We start from the raw sequence: 21559 nt of genomic DNA on the forward strand, positions 1-21559 counted from the left end.
CACACACACACACACACACACACACACACACACACACACACACACACCCAAACGCACACGTATGCACGCTCAGACTCAACACATATACATATATGTTAATATATGTATATATCTTACCAGAAAAAACAGGGAAATGTGCAGGTCACAGGACACTAAAATTAAATTCAACGAAACGTGTATTTCTGTTAAAGGCGGTGCCTTTGTCACCGGCCGTAATTAAGTTTCGTACTTCGACGAATGAATCGCATTATAAAACACCTGCTACGTTGTTCACCTTTTGTTAATTTAAATATCATCGGCGTCCGTATTTTGAAAGAGTTATTCGTATTTTAACTTTATTCGATTATTCCTGAATACTAAAGTGGTACTTTTGAAATAAAGTTTATGAAAATAACGTCAATGTACTGAATGCTGTGACGTGAGTGTATTGAATATACACAATAATTACAAACTACCGAGTTAATACAAATCTTTTTTCAAACTTCGGTAAAAACCACGACAACTCAATAACCCCATGTTTAACATTTAGTTGCTGTAGTGAGAAACTGGTTTTTTAGATTAGAAAGACGTTTTAATTCCGTGTTACGAGGAAACAGTGGAGATTTATGGCTACACTGAGTTTTCAGTTGTTGTTCACAACCTGCATAAAATAAAATATTATTTATTAATGTTTTTAGAAAACTAAATCATTGAGCATTGGCGACCAAATCGCTCCGTAAAAAAGAAGTAAAAAGGATATGCTAGAACTACAGTTGCCTGAAGAAATAACTAAGAAAACTGTTAGGCTATAAAATTTGATTCGCGACTTTCAAAACTACCAATATAAATTTTTTTTAATGCGATACTGTCTGAATGTCAAAGGTTTCGTTGCTCAAAGAATTAATGACACAGTTGAGAGAGAGCTGTGTGGGGTCGAAGTTCGATCAATGGTCTTTTCTATTCACATCTAAATTATATGTCAAGGAAAACATCGAGCAAATACCCTGAGTGTTCTCACAACCGGATCAAATTTTAAAAAGTTCTCTCACTACTTTGGTTCTAATATCGAACTCATGCTTTAGGTTATCAACGAGCGAGTGGTTAAACAACGAGCTGCCGATATACTCATACATATAGCCAAGTATTATTGATTGAACTGTATTACGCAAGTAATGTGTTAAGACTGTTATGATTCTTTTTAGGTCATATTTAGACTTTTCCATTACAGAGTTTTTACCCCAATCTAATGTAAAACTCAGAACTAGGACCTTTTTGTGTTCGTCATAATCGTAGTAAATGTCTTTGTTAAATTATTTTATTTATATTTATAATGTTCTGTTAAGTTTAAATTAATAAAATAGTAATAATAATTAAAGTTAAACAAAAATAGTGTAATAAAAAAGTAAATGACAGTGCCTCACCACTTACAAGTTTTTGAAAAGTTTTGTGTGTACATTGACACATCAAAAATGTCTAGAGATCAAGGTATTTTATATTTGATTACCCTATTGAAGTTAAATAAAACATTCCATACAAAATGTGTTAAAATATTTACTTATTTTTTAAATTATGATATTAACAAAAAAATTGGTAAAATTATTAATACGAAGATCGAACACTCAGAAAAAATTCCTTCGATCCGGCCGGATTCGAACCAACGTCTTCACAAAAAAATAATTGAATATCAATACAATAAAAATTAAAAAAAAAATTGGTGTTTAAGAAATTTAATTAAAAAAAACTAAATTTTCAGTATTTGGCAAAAACGTGTTTGATCCCTGGAAGCTTTTGATGTGTATATATTATTTATTCTCTCAGAACGTTATTTCGTTTCACAAGAGTTACTATGTTTAATTTCCTCAACTCATTTTGCAAGTGTTTCTTTTAATATCTAATGTTCTATTTTGGGTTATGAGTTTGTTTAATTGTTATTACAGCGTATATGTACACGTATGTTCATATACAAGTGCGTGGAAAATATGAGAGACATATTTTGTGAAAAAATCTTCCCAAAAAAAGCTCCGCATGTTCCTCGTTAATATACGAGCGCGCGCTGGATCTTGTTAAAACTTCACGGGCAGTGGTTGCGTTCGGAATTGTAAATAGCACTATATATATTTGCAATTAATTCCAGCCCGGATTTTCCTAATCCAGCTCGGAAACTTGTTTTTGGGACAACGTTTTGAAATGAAATACCAACAAACGGTTTCTTTTTTTAAACTATATTGCTGTAAGCAGCTGGGAATAGTACCTTTTGAAATACACAAATCTCTTTCCAGTATCCATGACGGTAACTGAGTGAAACGAAAATTTTGTGTCAAAGAAGACGACCCCTGACATTCAATATTTCTTCCTAAAGTCATGCGACTTGGCGAATAAATATTGTTTTAAGGCATTTATTTACACTAGAAAATTGCGGTTTCTCCAACAAGCGTTATATAGAGCTTCCGTTGGGGATTCTATAAAACAAATACACTTGTACTGCCTTTCTTTATTAGAATACATGTAGTTGTCAAACTGACAATAATCAACAAATTATCAAATTGCACATTGAAACATTTTTTGTAATTTATTTATTTATAATTATTGAAGTGGCACTATGTCTCGATATGCAAATTTAAAGTTAATATTTTTTATTTTTTTATTTTTTTTTATTGTGACTCGGCAAAATGACTGCACCGCGCCTGATGGAAAGTGCGAATACAGTCCAGAGATGAGAGTAACGGATGGAAAACACAAATATCTTCACTCCGTCACTATCATTTTGCCGGTCTGGCCAAATGCTTCTTCACACTACGTTTGAAGGACCCGATGTTATAGAGGGGAGGGAATACATGCGCCGGGAGTTGGTTCCACAATTTGATGGTTCGGCATAAGAACGAATTGCCAAACTTTTTAGTGCGGGACGGTATTAAACTGACCGTCCAACTGTGGCAACGCAGTCCGGCACGGGTGGTCCGCTGATGGAAAGGAGAGGAAGGGATAAGGTTGAATAACTCTTCAGAGCACTCACCGTGGTACAGGCGATAGAATACGCTAAGAGACGCTATATCTCTGCGAAGCTGTAATGACTCCGCATGCTCAGTTACATGAGGATTGTTGACAACACGGAAGGCGTAGCGCTGCAGTCCATCTAGGGCATCGAGCAAGTACTTGGCAGAGCCGTCCCAAAGGTGCGAACAGTACTCCATGCTGCTTCGGACCTGAGCTTTATACAACATGTATCGCATCTCTGGAGTAAAAAATCGGTGCACCTTGTTCAGGATGCCAAGCTTGCGCGACGCGGTACAGATGACGCTCTCTATATAGTCTTTGTTGCTCATGTCCTTCCGGATGCTCATCCCGAGCAGGCTGAGCTTGTCCTGCAGCGTCAGCGTTGTACCCTGAAGATGGGGAAGTGGAAGGAATGGGGATTTTTTGGAACTGAACGCGCATACCTGGGTTTTCTTGGCGTTGAACTCAACCAAGTTTCGGGAGCCCCACGACGATATATGTTCCAAAACATGGTTGAGCTCAGCGACAAGTTTTTCCCGGTTTCTCTCAGGGTCCTCCCGGCTGCTTGACGGTTGCTTATAATAGCAACCGTGCACTGTGCTATCATCTGCATAGCAATGAATGTTGCCAAAAGGCAACAAGTCATTGATATGCAGAAGGAACAGCGTGGGCGACAGCACGGAGCCCTGTGGCACCCCAGCATTAACTGTCACGAGCCGCGAAGTGCCTCCGTCAACAAGGACACGCAATCTTCGCTCGCGCAGAAAGCCGGAGATCCACTCACAAAGGCGGCCGGGAAGACCATATGCCGGAAGCTTGGAGAGGAGACCACGGTGCCAGACCCGATCAAAGGCCTTAGCAATATCCAGACTTATCGCTAAGGTTTCGCCCTGTTTGTCGATAGCTTCACCCCAGAGATGCATTAGATACGAGAGAACGTCACCCGTTGATCGGTTCGGCCGAAACCCGTACTGTCGATCATTAAGAATGGAGTGACGTTCCAGGCCGGATTATCTGGATATTTAGAATCCGCTCCATCACTTTGCAGAGCACTGAAGTGACAGCTATTGGGCGATAGTTTGTCGGATCAGACCGATCTCCTTTCTTGGGGATAGGTTGCACGTTGGCCTCCCTCCAAGCTAGGGGCACGTTACCAGATTGGTATGAGAGGCGGTATAAGCGCGTCAGTACGGGAGACAACTCCGCCGCACACTTTTTAAGGACGATAGGAGGTATCCCATCTGGACCATAGGCTTTCCGCACGTCAAGAGTCTGCAGTTCCTTGCGGACATCACATTGCCTGATAACTATATCAGGCATTGTGACTCCGCAGTGGGGAATTGACGGCGGTTGCGCATCTTGGTCGTGAATGCGCGAGTTAGCCCCAAAAAGGTCGGCCAATAAATTGGCTTTCTCTTCGGGGCCATAGGCCAAAAATCCATTGGGATACCTCAAAGGCGGCAGCGACGAACGACAAAAATTGGACTGCACGGCTTTGGCCAGGCTCCAGTAGGCACGGCTACCGGTGGGATGGGCTACCAGCTTCTGGCCAATCCGTGAAACGCGCTGGGCATCCGCTCTTATGTAAGCCCTCCTGCAAGACTTGGTTGCTTTGTTATAGGCTGCTTTAAGGGACGCAAGGTTGGGATCCTTTGTTACACGACCCTTGATCCAACCACGATATGCAGCCTGTTTCTCACTAAGGGCGTCCTCTGCGATTGGCGATGACACTGGAAGACGGTATGTAGTAATTCATAGCCGTTCCAATCTCATCGACAACAGCATCGGCAGCTGCTGAGGCATCCTTTCCCGCAAAGCAGTGCTGCAACCAAGGGATGGACGCAAAGTAGTCGCGCATACCATCCCAATCCGCCGACGAGTAGTGCCAAATGCGACGAGTGACCTCCTTCAGCTTAGTTGGAGGCATTTGGGAAACCTTACACCCAACCAAACAGTGATCAGAACTTCCCAGGGGGGCGCTGACTGATACTGTATAGTAGGTAGGGTGACTCGCGAGCAGAAGGTCAAGCAAAGAGGGTGCATGATCCGATATGTCTGGAACCCGGGTGGGCTGGGTTACCAGTTGGGTCAAGTCATGCGTGAGAGCGAAAGCGTGGGCAGTTCTTCCTGCATGGTCAGTCTTGAGGGAACTTAACCATGATTCATGGTGAGCATTAAAGTCCCCCAACACGACCATCTCCGCAGATGGGAACTGCGCCTGCGCGTCAAGAGTCGCCTGGCTCAGTTGGTCAAAGAGCCTAGTTGTCTCCGCATCCCCGCTGTGGGATCTATATAAGCACGCGAAGACTCTAGCTGAACAACTAGATTCTACGAGCACCCACATAGTGGAAAAGGAGGGGTCCTCCAGGCAGCGCAGACGGCGATAGCACACATCCGAACGAATATATACACATACCCCGGCTTTGGCCTGAAAGTTTTCCTCAAGCGAGTAGCCGGGGTAGTTCAAGTAACTCATATCATTCGGACGGCGAATCTGCGTCTCCGTCAGGAAAAGCAGGGCAGGCCGGGCTGTCTCGAGGTGATGGTGGACAGCTTTGAGGTTGGAGTGGAGTCCGCGGATGTTAGCGAACTCAATAATAAACGCGGTGGGGGGATTAGGCACCGCTGAACGATCTGCATTCTTATGTTGCGCTGTCATGGTGGGTAAGAAGGACGGTAGTGTGAAGAGATGAAGCCTTCGGCACTGCACCGAAGAAGAAAAATGAGGGGAACTGCAATACATGCCGTTGATCTTTTGAAGGATAGCCGGCTGACCCGCCGAACGGAAGGGCCCCCGTACCCCCCCCGGGATATGCCGCCGGGACCCCAAATTCCGGTCACTAACCGGCACGACGACCTACCCCAAGATGCGCGGCATGGTGGGGCAGCCTCTAGGGGTAGTTAGTCTCTATTGGGACCCTGTACTGTACCGCGGGCGGCCAGCGGACAACCGTTTCTACGGGTCTCCCTGGCCGGCAGGTCAACTAGATATCCCTCAACAAGTGACATGGCGAATATCCGCCTCAGTCCTCCCAGATACCGCGCCGAAAACTCCACGTGCACTGGATGTACACCAACTGATCCCTGAACGCGATTCGCAAAAGCGTTTCACTGTGGAGGGTTTTCCGCCGTGTGTACTGTGGTCGCTATCCAGTCGGCACAAAGCCTACCACAACGCTAAGCAGATGGACACTTGTGACGCCCTCGGTCGCCTCTTACGACCCCCACGGGCATGTATGGGGAGGCGACAATGTATTCTTAAGCCGTCGCCCCACGGCAAAAAATTAATTAATGTAATAATATTACAATATAACTGCATCAGTAACAATAGGTAAGATAAACGTAATTTAAAAATAATTATATAACACAGACGGTCAATTGATATGCGATCGCTACAATACCTTGAAAAATATTTGCTATCGCGTTGCTTCTTAGTTTATAATTAAGTCGGTAGGTAGAGTTTTACAAAGCATATAATGAATGAAGCCGTATCAGGTAGGCATTAGCGAGTGAAGCAGGCTCGATTTACACTGGTCGAATGGCTCGTTAGCCATCGCTGACGCTTTTGATCGACGAGTGGAAACTGACTCGCTGCCTTGCCCACACTCATTACTGCCTCTGTGGCCGGTTACCAGTCACGCAGAGGTCCCAGGTTCGATTACCGGGCTGGTAGTAATATGTCTATGGCCTACATTTACTTCTCTGATTGTTTATGTGTGGGTCCATGGCATCCGCGACACATAAAAAAAAAGAAAATACCGCAACAAGAAATTGATATCTATCGATTTTCTATCAATCAGCGAGTCGTACACATCTTATGTTGCTTTAAAAACCGTTTTGCTAAAGGTTTATCTATCTAATACAGATTTTGCGATTTAGAAAAAAAACCGACGAATTATCAACGAAATTGGAAACAAAGAAAACGACTTGTTTGTTTTTGTAGAAATTGTGAGAAGAGTTAATTCCACGCTTTGCATTCCACATCTGTTTTAATTATCCTCACTAAAGCAAATACGTCGCGCCACCCACAACCATACAAGCATATGTGGCGCGAGCTCCGCCGCCAGACGAGTCTCGAACCGCAAAAGGCTCACAGCGAGTACTACAGCTATGTGCTTTTACGGAGAACACCTTGGGTCACTGGGGGCCACAGGCGAAACTTCTCGCTAAGAAGCTTTCTGTTTGTGTCGTTGAAGTCTGTGCTTAGTTATTTCCAGCAAAAAAGGTTTGGTTTTTTAATTGTAATTGTACTCTTTTAATTAAAAGAGGTAAAGGTAGATTTTTCTTTGTAAAAACAAATTAAAAATGTTTAATAATCAATTCCACGTAATTAAATACTTGTTATATAATCCCTCAAAATACACAATAAATGACGTAAAGTCTAGACAAAGCACTTTATGTGTAACAGCGTCAATATTGTATAAAAACTTGAGTTTTTAACCATTTAAGTTTACGTATATAACTCTCATATTAATATTTTACGTGGCGAAAGTGAATTTATGACAAAAAGAAAGATTTATTTAAAAAATCGTCAACTTTTATAAGTAAGTGTTTAGGTCTTTGTATTTACTAAAACGTCACGGTTAGAACAAAAGTCTGAGTACGAAACAGTGATACCTTCTTTGGGTCAAGTCGAGTGGTATTTACAGCTCCCTAGTTTTATGCGTAACGTGAATAATTTGATAATCGGATAGCCTTAAGAAGTAAGCCTTTTGTTTATGCAAATTCTCAAGTCCTACGCTAGGATTAGGCGACTAATATAATCATGTAATAGCTACGGTAAGTCATAAATCCTGATAAAAACAACCTGGCATCGTCTTATGCAAATAGGGATTATCAAATCAGCCCAACACAACAATTTCAGTAAAACAAGATGGCCGATCCAAATGTCAAAGCTGCTAAAATTTCAAATTATTTCAAGTGACCAATAAAACAATATTCATTTTTTTGTTTCGATTCGTATTCTGCCAACAACTTTTCGCTACGCTGCGAACATAATATTTGGTTTCAAATGTAACGAATAATTTATGTTCCAGCTTGCGGTTTTACGAAAATTTTGCCAGAGAATTATATGCCATCTACAGTTAGACCGTTTGAATTAGCTACTAAGTAAGCACCTTATGATTTATTTGACCCTGGTAAATAATAATATCTCGTCTGTCTGTTTTTAATAAAAACAGGCGTATTTTCCAGGCAAAATGCGAACGATAATTTATTTAATTTGTTACGACGAGTGCTCCCCACGCTTTGAAATTTAAGATCAACCGGACAGAATTTTTATCAAAGCTTTTAATTTATGTTTCGAAAGTCATAAAGTCAGGTAGAAAGCTCCGGGGTTAACGGCGAAATAGCAAATATATCTTGATGTTCGTGTGCTCTACTAACATCGGAAATTTGTTCTGGAAAAGTGTATTGGACGGTTGCGTCAGCAAGTTTGCTCCTCGCTTCGAATAGATTGGAAATGACTGCACCTATACAGGATGTGTTTAACTGCACTTTCGGTAATATTTTTGAATAATAAACTTGCTTCTTATTTAGGTAAACCAAATTCCACTTATTTTCCTGTTTGATTAATATCGAAACACCCCTTGGTAGACATTTGAAAGAAAAGTAAGTACATTACCCACATTTATCGTCATCGTATCTTGTGTTGTAGTATGAAACCACGCACTCCTTATCATCTTCATCTCTCTCATTAAGTTTTTCTAGGAAACGCCCTTACTTTTCATGATTATTGAAAGAGTTCCAACTAATATTTACTATAGCATTAATGCCCAAAATACGTAAATTTCGCTTTATAAGCTATTTGTTTCACTTTCGCAGATTACTCGTATGTCACGTCTGATTTCCAGACCTCTGCACATTCTGTCGCACTGAGAGTTTCTCTGAATCTTGATAATCACTTTTTCCTTTACTAATTACGCATATTTCATCACTTTTACTTTCTGAACATGTTTATTGATAGACAGATCAGTTATTCTTCTATACTCTGTTTTATAAGATCATTGTTCTTCCATATACTATCTCATAAATTACTCCTTTGATATGCGATCTTGGAAGTAGAAGTGTTTCTGCTCCTGGCCGATCACATCTTGGCTCTCAATTCAAATTGAAAATATCCTATTCGATGATCATTCTCACTCTGCCAATTGATCGGATTCCAGTACCTTTACACCAGGACTTAGTACTTTACCTTCACCATGCCTTCGTCTCCATAATATGCAGGTAGGTTTGGATCTCTTATCTCGTGCAATTTATTTTCCCGAGATAGCGTTTAGCGATAGCCGTTTGACCATCTATCAAGCACAAGCCGTAAGTTCGAATCCGGGCTTTCTCCTCTGAGTTTTTGAAATTTATGTGTGAAACTAATGTAAAATTAAATGTGTAATTTGAAATTTACGATGAGCTTTTCGTTGAAGGAAAACATTGTGATTAAGCCTGCACATCGAAGAAGTCCCTAACCCGCATTGGCGGGCTATGGCCTAAACCCTCACCTGATAGGAGATCCGGGCGCAGTAATGAGTTGATGATGATGATTTATTTTTTTGACATCACACGGATTTTTTGGCCAACCCAATAATACATCATCTTATATTCCGTCTTTAAACTTGAGACACTATGGGCACTTTATATCTATTTACCGTCGGTATACCTAATCCCGGCCTGGCGCACGATACGTAAAATGGGCGGCATTAAGTGAAATATGTTGGTACAGTAATAAAAAAGATGAAGTAAGATTTAAGGTGCAAAACCCACGTATTTCGGTTATTTTATTTACACCGCATTACTTTCATAGGTTTTAAAACTTATTACTAGTAGCCGGAATATAGTAGTAAAATAGTAGTAGGAATTATTTCAAGAGTTCATTGCTTATAATTATTATAGCGTACATTGGTATATTAAATTGGTAAATATATATATATATATATATTTATGTAAAATTAAACATTCTTCTGTTCGGCTGCGACGCTGTCAAAAAAAAAGGTAAATGACAAGAGTTGTCAAAAAATCAGTTAATACGCTAGTGTGTGTGCTAGCTTATTGAAACCTTTTTTTCATCGTAACTTACTTACCTTCGGAGCCATCTTGACTTGGAGCAATTCACCAGGGATCCATCTGACCTCTCTCGTTACTTCAATAATTCTAGCTTTTATCCAACTTACTCGTTACTTTTTATCCGTAAACCTACTCAGGTTTTTGTTGCGCTGCTATGTTTAAATTAATAAGGTTTTTTTGTTTTTTTTTTTTAAATACTTACTTGCAGTAAAGAACTATAAATAAATAACGCACACACTCAACATAGCCCCGCACTAGGGAAACCCTGTGTCGCGGGTGCCATGGACACAGACATAGATAACCACAAATTACACCCAAACTCACAAGAGAAATAATTGTAGGCCATACAAATATTTCTCCCGGCCCGGGAATCGAACCTGTGACCTCTGCGTGGCAGTCCGGCATGGTAACCGTTCGGCCACGGAGGCAGTTTAGCAAACTATAGCCAAACAGTAATGTGAGAATTGCTGCTTTTCTGTTTTAAAGGATAAGGGTGCTAGTGAAATTACAGGCAGAAGGGGCTTGATAACTTATGTGTCTTTTTGACGAGCGCAGTGGTAGTGCGCCTCGGACCTCAGATCTTTCCGATTTAATGCTCTGAGTGGCACTGTAACTGTAGATTGTCGCTTACCACTAGACGCACGACTTTTTCGTCCTGTCACTCGGTTTCATAAAAAAAAGAACACATAGAAGCTTTGTGTGCTCCATAAAAATTTTGTTATAGTATCAACTTTTTAGACAATTTATGAACAGTATTTGTTTTGCAATTTAAAAAATTTATTTCCGCAATGAAACTTTTTCATTTTGAAGGGACTTTAATAATACAATATTATATCAAAAAGATAACTGAAAAACAAATCAGAAATAAAAAGATAAAAGCACTGCACAGAAATAAAAGAACTTAATTTAATTTCACGTGTTAAGTTTATTTTTCGTATTTCTTTTTCTTAGAACCGAAAATGTTTTTCGCTAGAATATGAATGTCGAAATTTAATGGACAAGAAAGAACCGCCTACAAAATTCTTGGAATTGAATGGAGTGTGTATAAAAAGGAAATAACGGAGAAATGGACTTTGAAACGATAAACAAGAAAAGTTTTGACATTTGTGGAAATTGGCGTTGGATACTCAGGGGTCAAGACGGTTATTTTTCTTCTTAACAACTTCTTTATCTACCTTTAGTCCTGCTTTAGTAAGAATTTAATAGTTTCATTAAAAGAGAAAGATATTTTTTTACTTTTAGGTTGAAGTATTACTCAACATAAGTAAGCCGTGCTAAGCTAATAGTTTGACCTACCACCTTTCAACGTTTACGTGCTACTTAACTTACGTGCGAAATTTGAAATGTACCATGAGCTTTTCGTTGAATTCTTGATGAAACTTGCGTCGAAGAAGGTTCGCAACCCTCAGAAAACGTGTGTGTAGTCCCCCTCGCCTGAGACAAGACCCATGCCCTGCAGTGGGACGTATAAATGAGTTGATGATGATGGCTACTTAACATGTCTTTAAAATTATCCGAAAATTTACTCCCTTATCGTCAAAACACTCGATAATTCGTCATCATCATCGTGTCAGCCGGAAGACGTCAACTGTCGAAAATAGGCCTCCCTCAAAGACTTGGAAGTCTTTGAGGGAGGCCTATGTTATGATAGTCTGGAGACTATCCATCTAGTGGGGGGCCGTTCGTGTCTCCTGGTCTCCGTTCGAGAACTTTTCTGCCCCAACGGCCGTCAGTTCTACGAGCTATATGCCCTACCCACTGCCACTTCAACTTGCTAATCCTTTGAGCTATGTCGGTGTTCGTTCTTCTACGGATCTCTTCATTTCTGATTCGATCACGTAGAGAATTGCCGAGCATTGTTCGATAAATACTGACGTTAAAATAAATACAAATGCAGACCTGTGCCGGAAAGTTCACTTGCCATTCAAGAAGAAGTCAGTCACCCTTGGGATATGGCTATACTCGCCTTTGCAACTCCTCTACAAATACATTATTAAGTAATAAATTGTTAGGTACTCAAGAGACGCTGCCAATCTTCAACGTTAATGTTGGACAAAATCGATCGCTTGTATAAATAAAGTGAAAGGTTACCTAGTTAATTTTTCAACTGGTGATCGTAATTGGATACAAATTCTTTAATAATCTGTCAAGTAAAATGTTACAATTTGAGTAATCACCAAAGGGACAGAGTATATACCTTATTTGTTCCACATAGATAAATTTTGTAAGATCTGCTTAGAGTAATCCTAGATCTGTGGCTGAGTCAGTCTGTATCGAAATAAACAGAGTTTGTTTGTTTTTTCACTTAATTTGCTGACGCGGTGTGTAACTCAGTTGCTTAAGAGAGGTGGCCTCGGTACGGCAAGAGACACTGGCTTAAAGTCCAGTTAGATAGTCTTAGGACGATAAAAGTAAAAAGCAAAATCTAAACAAAATATTTTTCCTTAAACTTTTCTTCTAAATACGCCACTATTGTAAAATAAGTAATTGTTACTTTTTTTATTCATTAATTAATGATTGCACATGAAGAATATGGTGCGAAACATAAAATAATAGTTCCAGAATTTCAGAGGGAGGTTACTATACATTCTGTGTACCGTACTTGTGTCGATGGCACGTCGTAGCCACGGTGAGGCAAAAGACACTGGTTCGAATCCAGACGGATCGAAGGAATTTTTCTTTGTTTAGTCTCTTGATTATAGATTTCGAATTCACAAATATTAATAGATACGAGAGTAACGGCAAAATAAATTAGATTTTCTAAAATTATGCAATTCATCCTTTATTGACGTCTTTAAATTACTCACCACGGACACGTATATACACTTTTCCATTCATCTAAATCACTCGGAAAATACCGGTGACTAACAGCTTTTGGCGGCTGACCCGAGTTTGCTCATCTACAAACTTTCCCTGTCCTCTTTAAAATTCAGCAAACTAATTGAAAACTGAAGCTCGTGAACAAGCATAGTCACCAAAAGTTGTGGCTAAAGGTTCAAAATATTCTTGCGGCTTTAAAATTTTTTGTAAAAAATAAATCATAACAAGAAAATTATGTCGAATGAGCTCCAATGTTGCGAAAGAATTCCCGTTAACTTAACTTCGAAAAATAAAAAAATCGTGACAAATGAGTAAAAAGTGTCTAGTTTCTTTTGTCATGATACAAATGTCATGGTACTATTAGTTACTATAAAACATAACCAAATGAATGGCCTACCACTGGTCGGAACTTTTTGTTATACCCAGTATAATTTAGTTCGAAATGATTACCTAATTCATGTAGAAGTGGCACTGTGGGAGAGTCGGGCAGTGGGCCAAGGGCGGGGGAGAATCGAAGCAAGAAGTTTTGATGCCCACGGGTGAAATTTGTGTGATCGATAAATCGCTCTATTGTTGTATTTATAATTTGAACAAGTCTAATAGGGTGAAAATATAAATGAAATTCGTTAATTAGACTAACTACCAGCAAAAACCAAGATACTGCAATGCAGATCTACGTAAAGGAGCCTGTTTGTCTGTTCAAATCAAATATTCATTAATTCACTTGCTCAACAGTAAATTGAGTAACGTTGATAATAATTATCTCACTATGAAATACTAATAGAAATACACAATGTGAACTCATCTTCATGGTTGTAGATACATTGAAACTCCTCACATAAGAAGTCTTCTTAAAATCTGTTCATGTACATAATATTATATATTTATATACCTACATATTAGTGTAACTAAAGATTTGGTAAATCCCTACGTAGTATGAATTTTGTCATACGACGTGTAATAAAAATAAAAATATTTATTGAGTCGAGACAACTGTACTGACATTATTACGCGAGAAATATTTCAAGATGAGGTTGAACATTAGCGCCCATAGTAGTTTTATTATAAAACTATATGATAGACGCTACGTCTTTCACCAAATTTACTTTACACAATTATAATACCTAACATTTTAAATAATAAAACTAATACATCATACATTTGTATGGACAGGAAAATAAATATAACAGTTTTTAAATTATTATTAAATTATATGTATGTATATAATATGTGTGTCTTCATGCGTGTAATGTGCGTGGGTGGTGTATATGCAGTGTGTGTGTGTGGTGTGAACAAGCAAGCATCGATTCATTTTACCTTTAAAAATATTTTCAATACATAAGTGTAAGTATGTTCACCATAATTTGTTGACATATGTATCTTACACATGAGTTATTTATGTACTGTACGTCTGTCCTTACAATAAACAACATCATTCTACGCATACGTACAAGTACATATACGTAGTATGAAAACGCTAGAACGTAGGTGGTTGTTTGATTAGTGGCTGTGAGAATGGACAACGGCCGTCCGACGTAAATCAATACCCGTCTGCCTGAAACTCACATATTATCATGCGTACTAGAGGGCTGTAATTGCGTTTTACAATGTAATGAATTGAAACGAGTATGATTACAAACACGAGGTTTTTCCCTTCAACTTCATAGATTTTTACTGATTGTCCGTCCACATTCTTTTTTTTAACATATGCCTCTAAATATTAAATCATAGTAGTCCAGTAATATCTAATTGTTATGAAAAATAATAAGACACAAATTTCAAAAAACGTTCAGAAGTAGTAAATTTTCTATTCCATCAAAGAAAAAACCAGGCGGCGTTTCTTCAAACGCCGCATGCTTCGTATCAGCTGGCTTTAGAAAGTTAGGAACGAGACAGTAGTCCGGCCGATAACAGCATTAATATCTCACGTCAGCTTATGTAGACTATCAAGAAGTGCAAAATACTATACCTCGGTTACGTATTTCGACACGGAAGGTACCGACTGCTGCAACATACGTGTGGCGCACTATAAGTTTCCGGAATGAATACGAAAAAAATGCTATAAATGGTCAGAAATGAATTTATTGTTTCTCAAAATATTTTCCGTTAGCGTTAATGCACTTTTTCACAATGAAGCAATTTTGAAAACATTTATGCCACTCCTCCGTGACAATCTCTGAAACATATTTTTCATACTCTGCGCAACCTCTTCAGGTCTGCCTCAAACTGCCTCCGTGGCCGAACGGTTACCATGCCGGACTGCCACGCAGAGGTCCCAGGTTCGATTCCCGGGCCGGGAGAAATGTTTGTATGGCCTACATTTATTTCTCTCGTGAGTTTGGGTGTAATTTGTAGTTGTCTATGTGTGTGTCCATGGCACCCGCGACACAGGGTTTCCCTAGTGCGGGGCTATGTTGAGTGTGTGCGTTATTTATTTATTTATTTATTTATTCAGGTGATGAAAATCGTTGATTGCGTAACTGCTTCTAAATTTTTAGAAATAAATAAAGTCACAATGTGCTAGGTCGGGACTGTACGCGGGATGGCTTATAAGGTCAACGTTGTTCACTTTCAAAAATTCATTTGTCTGTCTGGCCGTGTGAGAACTGGTATTTTCGTGGTTGATGATACGGCGTTTACGGTTTTTTACGGAGTTTGTCAACTTGTTATTGTGTTGTGTTGTTTTGTAACTTCCGGCAGATAAATGGTCGTGTACCAATCGCTGTTCACGGTACGACGATTCTCCAAAGCAACAGTAGCCACGTATCCAGTTTTATTAAAAAAAGAAGCAATCATCCGGTTACGGGCACTTTGGATGCGCGCCACTTTGGTTGGTTTCGGCTCATCTCGAAAGACCCATACGCTCGATTGCTGCTTTGTTTTGGGATCGTAACTATAAATCCATGTTTCGTCACCAGTTACTATGTCCCATACCAAATTTAACGCTCCTTCATTCAATCTGGTAAGCATGACATTGCACCAAGTGACGCGATCCGTTTTTGAGCCTCAGTCAAATTGTGTGGGATCCACCGAGAGCACAGCTTTTTCACACCCAAATGTTTATATACTATTGATTATATTTGACTCATGTCTATGTCCAAAGATGCTCAAATCTCATGACATGTCACATGCCTGTCTGATTTGATCATACGGCGCATAGCATCAATGTTTTTGTTGTTCACAGCAGTGGACGGGCGACCATCACGAAATTCGTCACTGAGATTCATACGACCGCGTTTGAAATCTGCAAACCAGCTATAAATAGTCATCTTGCATGGTGCTTCATCGCTAAAAGAAGCTCCGCTGAGCTGTTGAATTACACTTAAAGTCGTAGAAAATCATACTACAAAAATTTTCACGAGTTAAATCCATGGTGATGTAGACAACCAATTTCTAAAATGACGCCACAATTTAAAAACAAGTGACATTCAGATGAAACAAACTGTATTCTACTATTTCAAAAGTAGCCACTCTTATATTCATGTTAGGCAGTGAAAACGTGATTTTTAATTAAGTTCTTTATTAATTATTTATAAAAGTTTTATTTCTGTTATAAAACCAAGATTATGACTAACAACATCCCGTAACGAATCAGCGTGGAAAGTATGAGGGTTGTATAATGTCCAAGAGTATCTTTATCTTTGCAAATAGCCTCTCTCTAACAGGCAAGACAAGTAAAAGAGGTCGCCGGTACACAGAAAATGTCTGGAGAAGCTTTTGGTCAATGAAATACCTGATGAAGGGAAAATGGGAGTTTCTCTTCTATTTCTTGGGAAAAAATCAGTCAGACTGTGTCAGGAACGTTATACTGCCCCCCAAAACACAATTCGTTGACGTTGGTTAAAAAACCGCTAGCCTAAAATTGAACTGGGCCGGACATGTCTGTTGCATGCAAGCGAGCTGTAGAAAAGACCCACCAAACGCTGTCCGTCTTGCGTGGAAGAAGGAGATGGCAAATGCGCTAAATAAAGTATGTAGCAGCGTTAAATCGCTTTGAGTGGACTAACGAAAGGGACACCTTAGTCCTCCAATGAAAATTAAGTGAAATTATGCTTTTTATTTACTGAATTACAGGCACATCTTTGCGATTTAAATCTCTAAGTAGCACTGCAACTGTCATGAATAATTGTGTAGCTTACCACCAGGTGTACGACGTGTTCGTCCCATCGCTTAATATAATTAAGAAACAATCTAACTGCCTCCGTGACCGAACGGTTACATTTCCCGGGTTCCATTCCCGGTCCTCGAGAAATATTTGTATGGCTGACATTTATTTCTATCGTGAGTTTGTGTTGTTTATGTCTGTGTCCACGGCACCCGTGATACAGGTTTCCCTAGTGCAAGCATAGGAGTGTGTGCATTAAAAAAAAATGGCGTTTAATGTATGTAGTTTCAGATAGAGAGGACTTGATTTTATTACCGTCTTTCTTCTATATTTACAGATTTTAAGTTCCACTCTACATTGCTATGTCCTATTGGACATTGTCCTATGGACCAGAATAATAAATTACAGTTGGTTTAGTGTTTATTTAAGTATCAAAAGCGTCAATATTCCTGAGACTGAAAACATCAGTCTTAAAAATGTCAAAAGATGGTCTGGATTCGCGAAATTTTTGGGACCGAGAATCCCGGAATGAAAGCTCTAAGTTCTAACACCATTATAAGCATCCTACTACACATACTACGATAATCCGTCATATGGCTCCTGTATATGGTAGCTTTACTTTCTCAAACTCGTGTCTTTAAACACAGAGATACTGAAATGAAAAAAATGGATTGCATAAACAAATTTTGCAAGCTGATTTCACATCAAATTTTCTTCATATTTACACACTGACTTTTATCTATTCTTAAAGTACTGCATCTAAATGAACATCATCGATAAGAAAATTAAAACAAATAGCATATTTTACAACAACATGCGAAAGTAAGCAGCACATTTTTTTCACTCTTTGTCTATCCACAACTTTGTAAAATCATAAAAGCCTAAACACCCAACTGCTGAAATTTTAACTAGATAAAAAAAAGCTTTTATAAAATTGGCTCGGTAATGAAATACCTGTCTTTTACATCGGTGTCTGGTAAATGGAACGAACAATCTAGCGTCGAAGAACTCAATACCGTTATAGCTTTTATATCGATCTGATGACCTTTTCTGCAGAAAGAGTTTCAAAAGAAGGGGAAAGTTCATATTATTGACAAGAATAAATTACAATTTACAAATTTGGAATTCAGAGTTGTCCCGTTAAATTTGCATAAAGAGCTCAAACTTGAACGTATTAAAAAGTAATGCCTAGAGCTTTCGCCGCATAGACAAATTATCGACCATTGAAAATCCATTTTCATCTTTTTCCGTTTTTATACACTTCGTAATAAATTAATACGACGCCCTTTTGTGTTACCCATATCAGCTGAAAGTATTATTTCGTGTTGGACTGTATCAGAGTAAAGTCAGCCAACGTTAGTGAACTAATTCTTAATAAGAACATCTAACACGACGGCTGATTGACTAGGGTTCATTTGATTGAAACCATTGTGGTTCTTGTGACACAATGATCCTTCCCAATATTAGAAGCCGTTTTTGACGGTTGTTTTTGTCACGGAGAATCGCCCTTCAATTTGTACATCACAATTTTGCATTAGTATATATCACATTGGACGAAACCGGTCGGCCGGTCTTACGATCCATTAACCACTATTTTCGAATTTTCACCTACTCCAAAATCAAAATTAATTTCTTCCAGTTGACTCAAAAAGGGATGTTTTACATTATATTCTAACAAAGCAAAAATAATGGTATTCTCAGCGTGTAAGGTTTGTTATATATTGGCCTCGCACCGTAATACACGTATTTCGTTTCTCCAGAGCTATTTCAATGATGAACTCTGCGTAAACTACTCATTTAACACAACATTGAGAACCAATGGTGAGAGTATAAGACTTTTACCTACATAATGAATGCGCAGACACGTTGAGCCGAGCTGGAAGTGAAGTTATTCAATAATGGATTGGCACATGATTTGGTCGCCGAATATTAAACTCAAACATCTTAATAAGTTCTAATCGATGGAGTTAGTAGTTATATATTTTACCAATGAACGTTGATTTTTATGGAAGTCAAAAACTGTCAGTATGAACATTTTAAAGGAATTCAAAATAAATTTCGAGGGAATTCGTTGACAATCCAATTTGAATTAATTGTACTTCATCGTATTTAACAAAGATTGGTTTTACTTGTACCAACTACTTATAGTTCGGCTTTCAGTTAAAATGTCACAACTCCTTTAATAAAATACGTTCTAAGTAAAATACGCTTCTAAGTCCGACGTAACCGAACTTAAATTCTTAAACGATACGGTTCTAAAAGCATTACGTATTAAGTAGTATATATAAAGAAACAATAAATTGAGGATTTGTAAATTAGTTAAAATATTGCGTAATATCCCGTAGCACTTAACATTGCTACGCCGACCCGCTGGCTAGCAATATGGCTACGCCTCGTAGACTTTACATCACGTACACGTCATGTCACAGCTTTTACTTATGCAAAATAGTCAGACCTGTAAACATGTATACGTTTATTTTTACTATATAAAGAAAGGATTTTGCTTGCAAGTTTTTTGAAAATAAGTGATTTTCAACGCCGGGATTTTGCTATTCTTTCTTTGTCAATTTCATCAGTATTCTATTTCGGTATTCGGAATGTGGGATGAATGGAGCAAAAATGTTAGATGAATATGAAAATCTAATGATAATGTAACAAATTCATGTTTGAAGCATAATGTAGTTTAGTTTTTTAGAAATCGCGTATGATTAAAGTTAAATTATATTTTTAATACGTGTAGAGTTGTGTTCGTGACGGTAGAATGAAATGGAAAGGCAGCACAACAAATTTTTTTTACAAATCGTGAATGGTGACTCTGTAAAGTCTGAAGTTTAAAATTCTCATTACATTTACAAATCGTCACTGTAGGGCGGCATCGCCAACTACAAATGAAAATTTCATTCAGCCGGTAAAAAGCTTTATCTATTATTCAATAAAAAATAATATAATATGCAGTTTGACCAAAAATTCCTTGGTATGTATATTCCGAATAGGTCTTCTATCAATTACTTAATAATTAAAGTAGTTGCTTGCTTATTGATTATTAGTTAATTTTAAATTTGGATTTTTTTTAAAAGAGTTTTTTACTGTTAATTAATCGGTTTTTGTTATATAATAAAACACTTTTCGTTGTAGTTTTCGAAAAAATAGTTAGTGAATAAAATTGTTACTATAAATAAGCAATTACGCAGCACTGTAAGTTCTCAAACGGCGCCGAGGACTGCGTATAACGAGGCCTAATGACGAAATGCGACTCAGAAATAGAGTTACTAAAAGCAGGGGCCGGGATAAATCTTATGACATGACAGGATTACGGTAATTCTCCTTAGTATAATGTAATAAAAAGGGTACAAGAAAACACAATTTTACTTAGCAGTCCATTATTTTGTCGCGAATAGTACCAACTGCGGACATAAATAAATTTATTACATCCTTCCGACGGCATTTGATGTTTCGAAGCTCACAAAAACTCCGTTTCACCCAACCTGTTCTGTTGTACGTTGTAGTGTCGTTAGTAAGTCACAGGGAGTAAAAAAACTAAACATCCCTAGAAATTTTCTCTGTTTGCAACAATAATGCACAAAAACTACCCTACTTGTTGATTATGTGCGCAACAGTTTTCTTTGTTGACAAAACGATACGATAGTGATAAACCGTATATAAAATTCGATGATATAATAAAAGAACGTGTTTTTAATAAAAAAATTTTTCCCAAATCATTCCCAATTTTATAGGAACGAAAAAGAAAATATCCGAGTTTTGCGCCCAAATTACAAAACGGTTCGCTAGCGATTTCGCAATATTGAAATTAAAAAAATATACATACATATATACCTACTTTGTGTGTTCTTAAGTATTAAGAACTTACCTTTAACAACAGCAAGTTCAGTATGCAATAGAAGAATTGTCGATAGAGGCTGATGATGAAGATATTGTAAGTTTTTTTGGGGTGGAAGTTTCCGCGAAAGGCGCGTCCGTATTGTTGGGCTGCTCGGGGCAGACTGCAACAAGAACGGCTACACAGTTCCGAATGGTACCTTTACCTGTTACTTTGTTCCCAAGGGGCGGGAATTGCGCGATAGGGATGGATGGAAAAAGAAGGAATAGGTTACATATCTGGCTCTCTCCGGCTGTAACGGATAACAGGATTTTGGACTGATAGCTTCATATACATTATTCATGTGACTGAACAAAAAAGGCTTTGAATTGTTCCAAGTAATTGATAGAATTAGAGATATAAGAGTTCGTTTTTTCACGAAACTCTTTCGTTATTGTTTTTTATTCCCTTTTTAAGAAGTAACGAGTTTTATTTTTATTTATTTTCGGCAGTGATACTTTACACCATGCACTAGCCACACTTTTATTCAGCACACGCTACATTTCCCACCCCTTAATATAATTTGACGTATCTTTGTCTCATTCCAGCGCATGTCGCATAACAGATTGATGAATAGGAGTGAAAAAGACAGGTATGTTTCTTTAAGCTTGCGCTAATGAGTGATTCAGTTCATGTCATGGAAAATATGCTGAAATTTCAGCAGTCTGTACTGGGGTAAAACGTGAAATTATACATGTAATACAGATTCTTAGTAATTATATTGGCTG

At 38.4% G+C, this 21559-nt stretch overlaps 1 protein-coding gene across 1 annotated transcript in view; it reads right to left on the reverse strand.

Annotated features, from left to right (window-relative positions):
* Nucleotides 1-20972, reverse strand: part of LOC113239368 (IDLSRF-like peptide) — a 65827-nt gene extending 44855 nt beyond the window's left edge. Inside the window, exon 1 of the mRNA XM_026476348.1 lies at nt 20823-20972. The gene's annotated coding sequence lies outside the window, so the exon portion shown is untranslated. The remainder of the gene's footprint in view (nt 1-20822) is intronic.
* Between the last annotated feature and the right edge of the window lie 587 nt (nt 20973-21559).

Source organism: Hyposmocoma kahamanoa, unplaced genomic scaffold (genome assembly GCF_003589595.1).
Source record: "Hyposmocoma kahamanoa isolate Upper Pololo Valley unplaced genomic scaffold, ASM358959v1 99879, whole genome shotgun sequence".
NCBI classification, from domain to species: Eukaryota; Metazoa; Arthropoda; class Insecta; order Lepidoptera; family Cosmopterigidae; genus Hyposmocoma; species Hyposmocoma kahamanoa.